We start from the raw sequence: 7,954 nt of genomic DNA, 5'->3' as shown, positions 1-7,954 counted from the left end.
CCTTGTGGCCAAGAGCGTTGGGAGGCTACATACAGTAATTTAACTTAGATTTGTGTTTGTATTGTTTATAGTCTAACGAATCCCTTTCTGACTCCAAACAATTGGAGTTTCCAAAAAGATTAGTGTCTAGCACCTCATAGCATGTACATAGGGAGCATCCCTCAACTGAATGCTCGAGTCCACATTGGCTCTCCTACACCTTAGGGATTGGCCCCAAGATGTGTTGTTTGAATATATAACACGTACCACACATAGTCCTTTTATCATCAATTTTTCCAAAAGATAATTTTTATCCTCACTGAATCAACCCCCCCAAAAAACAACTTACTAACCCTACATCTTGGGACTCCTCACACTCTCAACATGGGTCAACATCTAGGCAACCAAGTGCTATGCAATCTAGGAGCTGATACCCATTTTTATACCATGGATATGGAATACGATGCAAACTTTGATTTCCCACAAGTGCATAAATAATTTATTTTATTAAATTAGCGACGTGGGTATGCACAATCAATTCTTTTCATGATTTCATACTACTAACGTATGTGCAATATTGCATAAGGAACATCACAGAGTATACTCATGCTACTGAACCCTTTAACTTTCAAAAAAACATGTCCTATATGTAACCTACATTAGAAAAAATTAGATTTCAGCATATATTCACTAGGCAATGATGACCGCTCCCCTCCCTACAGTTTAATGTTAAGCTTGCAGTGGTAGGTATAGGAAATATTTTCATGTCATTTTTCTATTCAGAAAGTAATAAATCATGCACTATAATATGGAAATGAGTCAAAACCTAATGCCTTAGACTCACCATACATCCATGGACACATTTGTAATTTTCTATAATTTTGACACAAAAAATATATTTTTCTAGTTAAATTGATTTTTAATCTATTTATTAATAAATTACCATTATTTTCAGATTTTCTTATTGAGCCTAATTAGAATTACTAAGAATCACCATTATCTTCTATTTCATTCCATAAGAACATGACTTGCCGACCTGAAACAAAAAAATCTCTTATTTTTTCACTTAAATATCGCATTTTAGGCTTTAAATTATCAATAATGATCACATTTAATTATGGATACTACATATTATCACTTATAGCCTCCAAAGACATGTCAAACAAAGTTCATACAAATTTTCATACCATATGCACTTCATTTGGACCATAAATTATCAAATACAAGAATTTTTTTCATAGAATGGACATATTGCTAATTGTATGTTTCGAATCACAGAAATTTAATGTGTGGATGGCCATCGAATATTCTATTAATCTCTACATAGCAATGAACACCGATTCTGAGCATCCTCATGATCTTGCATCATCCGATGCATGTTAAGCATTCTTCATCCCATTCTTCTCTTTCTTTTGCCCGCATGAATGGTCTCTTGGAAGAGACAGAGTGGAGAGAGAAAGACTAAATCTGCATCTCTACATCCAGGTAGCCATTCCTCATGTGGAGATTGGTGATAGGGAGCAAAAAATTGGAGGATTAGGCTGCATCTTGTAATAGGGTGGTTGTTCTTTAGCTCCAAATGGGCCCTCCTCTCAAAATGTTGCTTGTTACCATGGCACCTCCTCTCCTTCTTCTTTTTTTGTAAAATAACACCTCCCACCCCATCACCTAAAAATTTGGGACTCAATGGCCCCAAGGGTTATGTGGTTTCATATCTTGGTCACTATTTGATCCCCAAAAAGCTCGACCTCTATTTTCTCCCACATCCAATACTTGATCTTCCTTTCGAAATATTTTGCACATGCATCTTAAAGCTCTCAACTGCTGAGAAGTTTTCCTACATCAATCTAGCACCCACAAAAATTATGAAAATTTTACAACCATTGCGAAGGTTGATATTTGAAAGTAATTTGAATTTCCATCTTACGGTCACTTAAAATTGTAAGATCCGCATCTTTTTCCTCTGTCGAGCTTCCATTTCCCTTTAAATTTATATCATTCAACACTTGTCAAGTATTTTTTTCGTGTTTAAATCCTACTCTCAAAGGGAGGCAAACAAAGAAAGGGAAAGAGAGAGAAACAGGGGTGGGGAGAGAAACAGAGAGGGGCATAAGTGTAACGTGTCTACCTGTTCCCTTCAGGACACGTCTTAGCAGTCCATCGAAAAGAGATCTAGAAAGCTCCGCCGGGCACTCCCATGGAATGTTATGGGGTTTGCGATCTAGGACTTTCCGCGTCTGCCATGTAGCGGAAGTATTCTAGTCGTTTCCACTTAGGATTGACCTGAATCAGGGTTTCCCCTACTAGTCATTTCCTAAATGGCAACTAGTGTCGAACCCCAAGTGAACTACTTTACACAGAAACGCTAGGGCCGAAGGGGATTCACGCTGCACTTGGTTCAAGGAGAATGGAAAACGAGAGGGATGCAAGGCTCGACCTCTCTGCCATAAGGCATAGTCCCATTCCGTTCCCCTAAAGCAGCGTAAACTGGGGTTACCTAGAGTCTAGGTCAGCGCTCTTGCTATTCATTCCCTTTGAGACGATCTTCTTGCTGTCCATTATGATTGAGAAAAGTTCTCGGCCAACCGAGACCACCCATCCGTAGGACGAACCCATGGCCACATCCATCGCACTTTCCTCAGGTTGTTTTAGTTATCTAATTACCTACCACATTTAGTTGAACATGCATCAATTAGCTTCCTTACTTAGCCCGTTAAGCACCGGTTCCTTCACGTAACCATATCACTTGACATAGAAAAGCAGTGTCAAACAAGTTCCTTTTCAAAGGTTATCATATTTATCTTTAAAATACATTTATAAAGTCCAGCCCGTAGGCTTATCCATAATCTGCCCGAAGGCTATCCAGCAATTCAAACATCCTCCTGCTCCAAGTAGCGCTCAACGGAGAGACCTCACGTGGCGAGTTCGGTCCACCTTCCCGGTGCGGCTAACAACCCCCTTGGTTAGGGTTAGGCAGACAGTCGAGGGTAACTAAGGCTGCTTCTCCCTTCAGGCCTTTAACCTGAAGCATTAGATATCTTTTCATCCTTTAATTCTTTGAGCAAACAAAGCAAATAGTGCTCTCTAAACTGTTACAAGCACAATCATTTCTAGTGGTCGTTATTTTTGGCCAACTGCTAAGGAGTGAATCCTTCTTTCCGAATGCATTCAGCATTTGATCCGCGATCAATTGCAACTTGGCAATATTCCCAAGGGTTTGTTTGTTAACCCTTATATCTTTGGGTTAGGATCATACCCTATTAACCCAACTTAACCAATACCTTAAGTTTTATTAGCAGTAAATATGTTATTCCAAATTACTGATTGGTTTTTTGCTTCCAAGCAATTATCTAATCCCCTTATCTTGGTCACTTTTCCCAAGAAAGATACTTTATCAGGACGACTACTCATCCTCTTGCAAGATAAACTTGTGTAAGAATCTAGCAATTCTTATTCCGAGGAATTTGGCCATTCCCTTGTGATCAAACCACAAGATCATGCGACTCTGCAACTTGTTGGACAAGTGTCACATCTAATCCATGGGACTATTTTACCCATCGAATGACGTCTTCTAATCACGGAATCATGATTTGATAGGAAACGTGGTTAGGGTGGCTTCATAACCAATCCGTTCCTGATTGCACTAGGCCGAAATTATCGGTCTTAGGGTTCCAACTCAAACCGAGTTTCATCTTTTGAGTGAGTGATCCTTAGGGTAGAAACCCTAGATTGTTTCTCACAAGTATGTCCTATTGTCCCTGCATTCCGTGAATGTGGACAGGTTTTTAGGGTATGGGAGTTTCAACTTGGCAATAAGTGCGACTAGGTCACGTCCTCAATGTGCTAAACCGTAGTTAGCACTTTGGGATATGTTGCATCGATTTAACCCTTCCTAAGCGATTCCTTCGCAGTTTTAGGTGTTTAAGGTAAACCAGTTTACTTGTCTGTTCATGAAGATATTGTCTTGATCAAATAGGGGAAAAACTAGTTGCATTATGATACCATTCTCGTAAGCACACAATTTATTGCCTACGTATGATGAGATTTACAATCCCTAACTTTTCTGGTTAAGATCAAAGCGTATGTTAAGTTATGGCATAATTCCTATTGATCCTTCTATAACATGCAATCAAGATTCATGGTACTAAGCTTTAGGGTTTTATGTTTAAAACGAACCATGCAACCTTTTCCTAATTTCATTTCTGAATGAATTATTCGTATGCTGAATTTACACAACCTTTCATAACTACTTACGTAAATGATTGAGATTTATGCCAATTTCCTAGAGATTAATCTACCTCATGCAGCCCTAGAATCATTTCCATGCATTGCGAATTCCTACGGTTATTAGCAACCTTCTTTAAAGAATCATTTCGAAGAAAAGATGTCTAATAATGCGACATGCGATTTATTCTTTCCATGCTTAATCGAAGTGTACTACCATAATTTTGACTTGTAAAGATGGTCATTAGTTGTTCTAGAATCATTACTTTGTAATGCATAAAAACACTTTGTTAAGAATGCATAGACGTCTTATGTTCTTCTTTCGTTTATTTCTTTGAGAAATACAAATGATTGATTCATCAATTGTGAGTTATTTCCCCTAAGATAGCCAGTGTTTTTCAATCGTAAAAGTGCATCTTAATTTCGTGAATTAACCATGCATAATTACAATATTATGACGTAAATCAAAAATAGGAAGAAAACCTAGACTTGTGGTGAAATGTCCACATGGATGTTAGGAGATGATCCTCCTGCAGTTGTGCCTTGTGCCTTTTTAGGGGCCATCACGAATTCAACCTTCTTGCCTTGGCCGCAGACTTATGATCTTGGCCCGTTCTCCCTCGCACATGCAATTCCCTTTGAGATTCGGCTTCCTTGACCGATGCTCCGTCTTGTGGAATTGAGCTTTGGAAGACCTTATAGGCTTCCTCCTCAAAGCTTAAGAGGGGAAAGAAATTTGGGCTTTCGGAGGGTTCAAAAGGGAAGGGCCTTTTAATTCGGTTAGGAAAATATGCTTGTGGGAGTTGCAATAGGAAAGATGGTTTTTGAATCCGACGCTTAGAGTGAACTTGAGGAGAACCAATGAAAAGAGGGTTTAAAAGTTGCTAATACGGCTTGAGTGGGAATGTCATGGGAGCCTTTAAAGAACTTGTTGGCGGGGGGGGGGGGGGATCCACAGAAGGGGTTAAAAATGGCTTTGTGGAATGCAAGAGGAAGTACTCAATGTTCAAGGATGCAAGGGGAAAGGGTACTTAAGTCCCCGGTTTGTAAAAACCGCTTTGTAGGGGCAATGGAAAAGGGTCCACAGGAAGGGGGTTTAAAACCCCGGCTAATGTGAGCTTATGGGAGATGTAAGGGGAGGAAAATCCACGGAAAGGGGGTTTAAATTGACTTGGGTGGAAACTCCACGGGAAGGGGGTGCTTAAATCCGTGGGGGGGGGAGGGGGGGAGGGGGTTTATAAAAACCCGCTTGAGAGGGCAATAGGAAAGGGGGCTTAGAGAGCCCCTCCCCTTAGAAGCTTTAAAGAAGCTTCTTGGAAGCTTCTGAGCTTCGGTACGTGGCGTGGAGAGGACGACGAATTACTGTCGGCACTTGATGTTTGGATGGCGATGGCAGTGGCGACCTCCGATGGAGTTGGCGGCTCTTCTACGGCAGCACTCGGCGATGATGCTTCTCTCTCTCTCTCTCTCTCTCTCTCGGCCTGCATCGTTATGGCCCTCCTTCCCCTTTACTCCCCTCTCACAGGTTTTTTTTATAGGTGAAGGGAGGGGACCTCCCCCCCCCCCCCACACGGCGACTTGCATGGGCAGTCTCCCCCCATGTCTTCCAGCTCTGTATTGAATCAACCGTGCTTCACTCCCTTCCCTTTAGCATGGCCTTTGGCTGGGGGAAAGAAGGGATAATTTAAAAAAAATTTCCATAAGTTAATCAATTTCATCTTGACCTCCTCCCAAGAGAAGGTTCACACGAACATATGCGGTTTCTTAGTCAGTCTTGATTGGCCAATGGATCAGAGTGTACTATTTAAAAACCAAACCGTCCATAACCACAATGCCGGCATTGTCATTTGCTCGAGACTTCACATGGCCTCGTAATATTTTGAGCAGAAATATTACATTCTCTCCCCCTTGGAGGAATCTAGATATCCTCATCTCGAGATAAACTAGGGATATTGATGGTTGAGAGTGCCTTCATCTATCCAAGTGGCATCCACCTCAGGATAATCTTTCCACTAGACGAGGCATTCTCTCAAGGTTCTAGATCTCAGTTGTCTCTCCCTAACATCTAAGATCCTATCAGGCCGTAGTTCAAGGACTCCTTGACTAAGTATTACAACTTGTTGGTCATCAAGTACATGGTTAGGATTAGGTACATACTTCTTCAATAGACTGATATGGAATACATTATGAACCTTTAGGTTCTCAAGGAGTTGCAGTCTATAAGCATTAGGTCCTAGGCACTTGAGGATTTTGTATGGTCCACAATACCTTAGACTTATCTTCTTGCACTCTCCTAAGGATAGGGAACTCTTCTTTGGGTGTACGCGAATCAAGACCATGTCTCCTTCCTCGAAGATTCTATCTTGATGCTTCAAATCTGCGAATGCCTTCTGTCTATCCTTGGCAGCTTGGATGTCCTGTCTTATTGACTTTACTTGGTCATCCATCTCTTCCAACATCTGCCTTGAAGCTTCAACCCTCAAAGTTGGATCTAAGAAGTTTAGGGGACTTCGACAGTCATGATCATGCTTGAAAAGGGGTAATCTGAATGCTTTGTTGGTAAGAAGCATTGTAGGCAAATTCAACCAAAGGCAAGTATTGAATCCACCTTTTTGGCTCACGACAACAGTGTGCCCTTAGCATATCCTCAATGACTTGATTGACTCGCTCCGTTTGGCCATCAATTTGGGGATGGTAAGCTATACTAAAACATAGTTGAGTCCCAATGGCTTCAAAGATAGCTCTCTAGAAGTGTGATGTAAAGAGAGAATCATGATCACTAATGATTCTTCTGGGTAGCCCATGTAGCTTGAGTATCTCCTTAATAAACAACCTTGCAATTTCTGAGGATTTATAGTTTGTCTTTACTGGAATAAGGTGTGCAACCTTAGTAAGCATGTCAACCACAACCATGATGGAGTTGTATCCTCCCTGAACTTGGGGTAGGCCAACAAAAAATTCCATACTGATGAATTCCCATTTCATTTGGGGAATGTCAACTGGTTGTAACTTTCCTGGCATTTTGACATGTTCGGCTTTGATACATTGACAAGACAAACACTCAGTGACATATTTGAGAATGTCACCTGTAAGCCTCTCCCAATAGTACCTCTTCCTAACGGCATTGAGAGTCTTGGCATAGCCAGGATGTCCTAAGAAAGGGGAATCATGAGTTTCCCATAATATCTTCTACTTGAGTGACTGGCTTGCTAGTATACATAATCTCGTTCTATAGTAGACAAGTCCAATATTGATAGAGAATTCATGATATTTAGCTTGTAGCTTTTGGTCCTAGTCCTTGATAGAGATTTCCCTTAGCATCCTTTGATAGGATGGATCATGGCATGCTTCTTCTCTAGCTAGCTCAAGTATTGGGTTCTTTGGTATGGACACCTTTGTGGCTAGAGATCTAGCTGTTGATGGGTTTTGCAAGATTAGAGAATTAAGGAATGCTTTGCAATGACTGAGTGCATTAGCAACTACATTATGCTTTCCCGATCGGTATTTGATTTCAAAATCATATTTCTCCAACACTTCAATCCACTGACGTTGCCTCATGTTAAGCTCGTTCTGGGTAAAGATCCACTTGAGACTCTTATGATCAGTCCTCACTAGAGTAAACTTGTTACCCAACAGGTAGTGTCTCCAAAGCTTTAGAGCATGGATGACAGCTAACAATTCTAGATTATGGATAGCATAATTCTTCTCATGGCTCTTTAGTTTCCTTGAAGAGTATGCTACAGGATGACCT

Source organism: Lygodium microphyllum, chromosome 19 (genome assembly GCF_053477565.2).
Source record: "Lygodium microphyllum isolate KBCC chromosome 19, Lygodium_microphyllum_v1.1.10, whole genome shotgun sequence".
Lineage (NCBI taxonomy): Eukaryota > Viridiplantae > Streptophyta > Polypodiopsida > Schizaeales > Lygodiaceae > Lygodium > Lygodium microphyllum.
Note: the sequence above shows the minus strand (reverse complement) of the source record.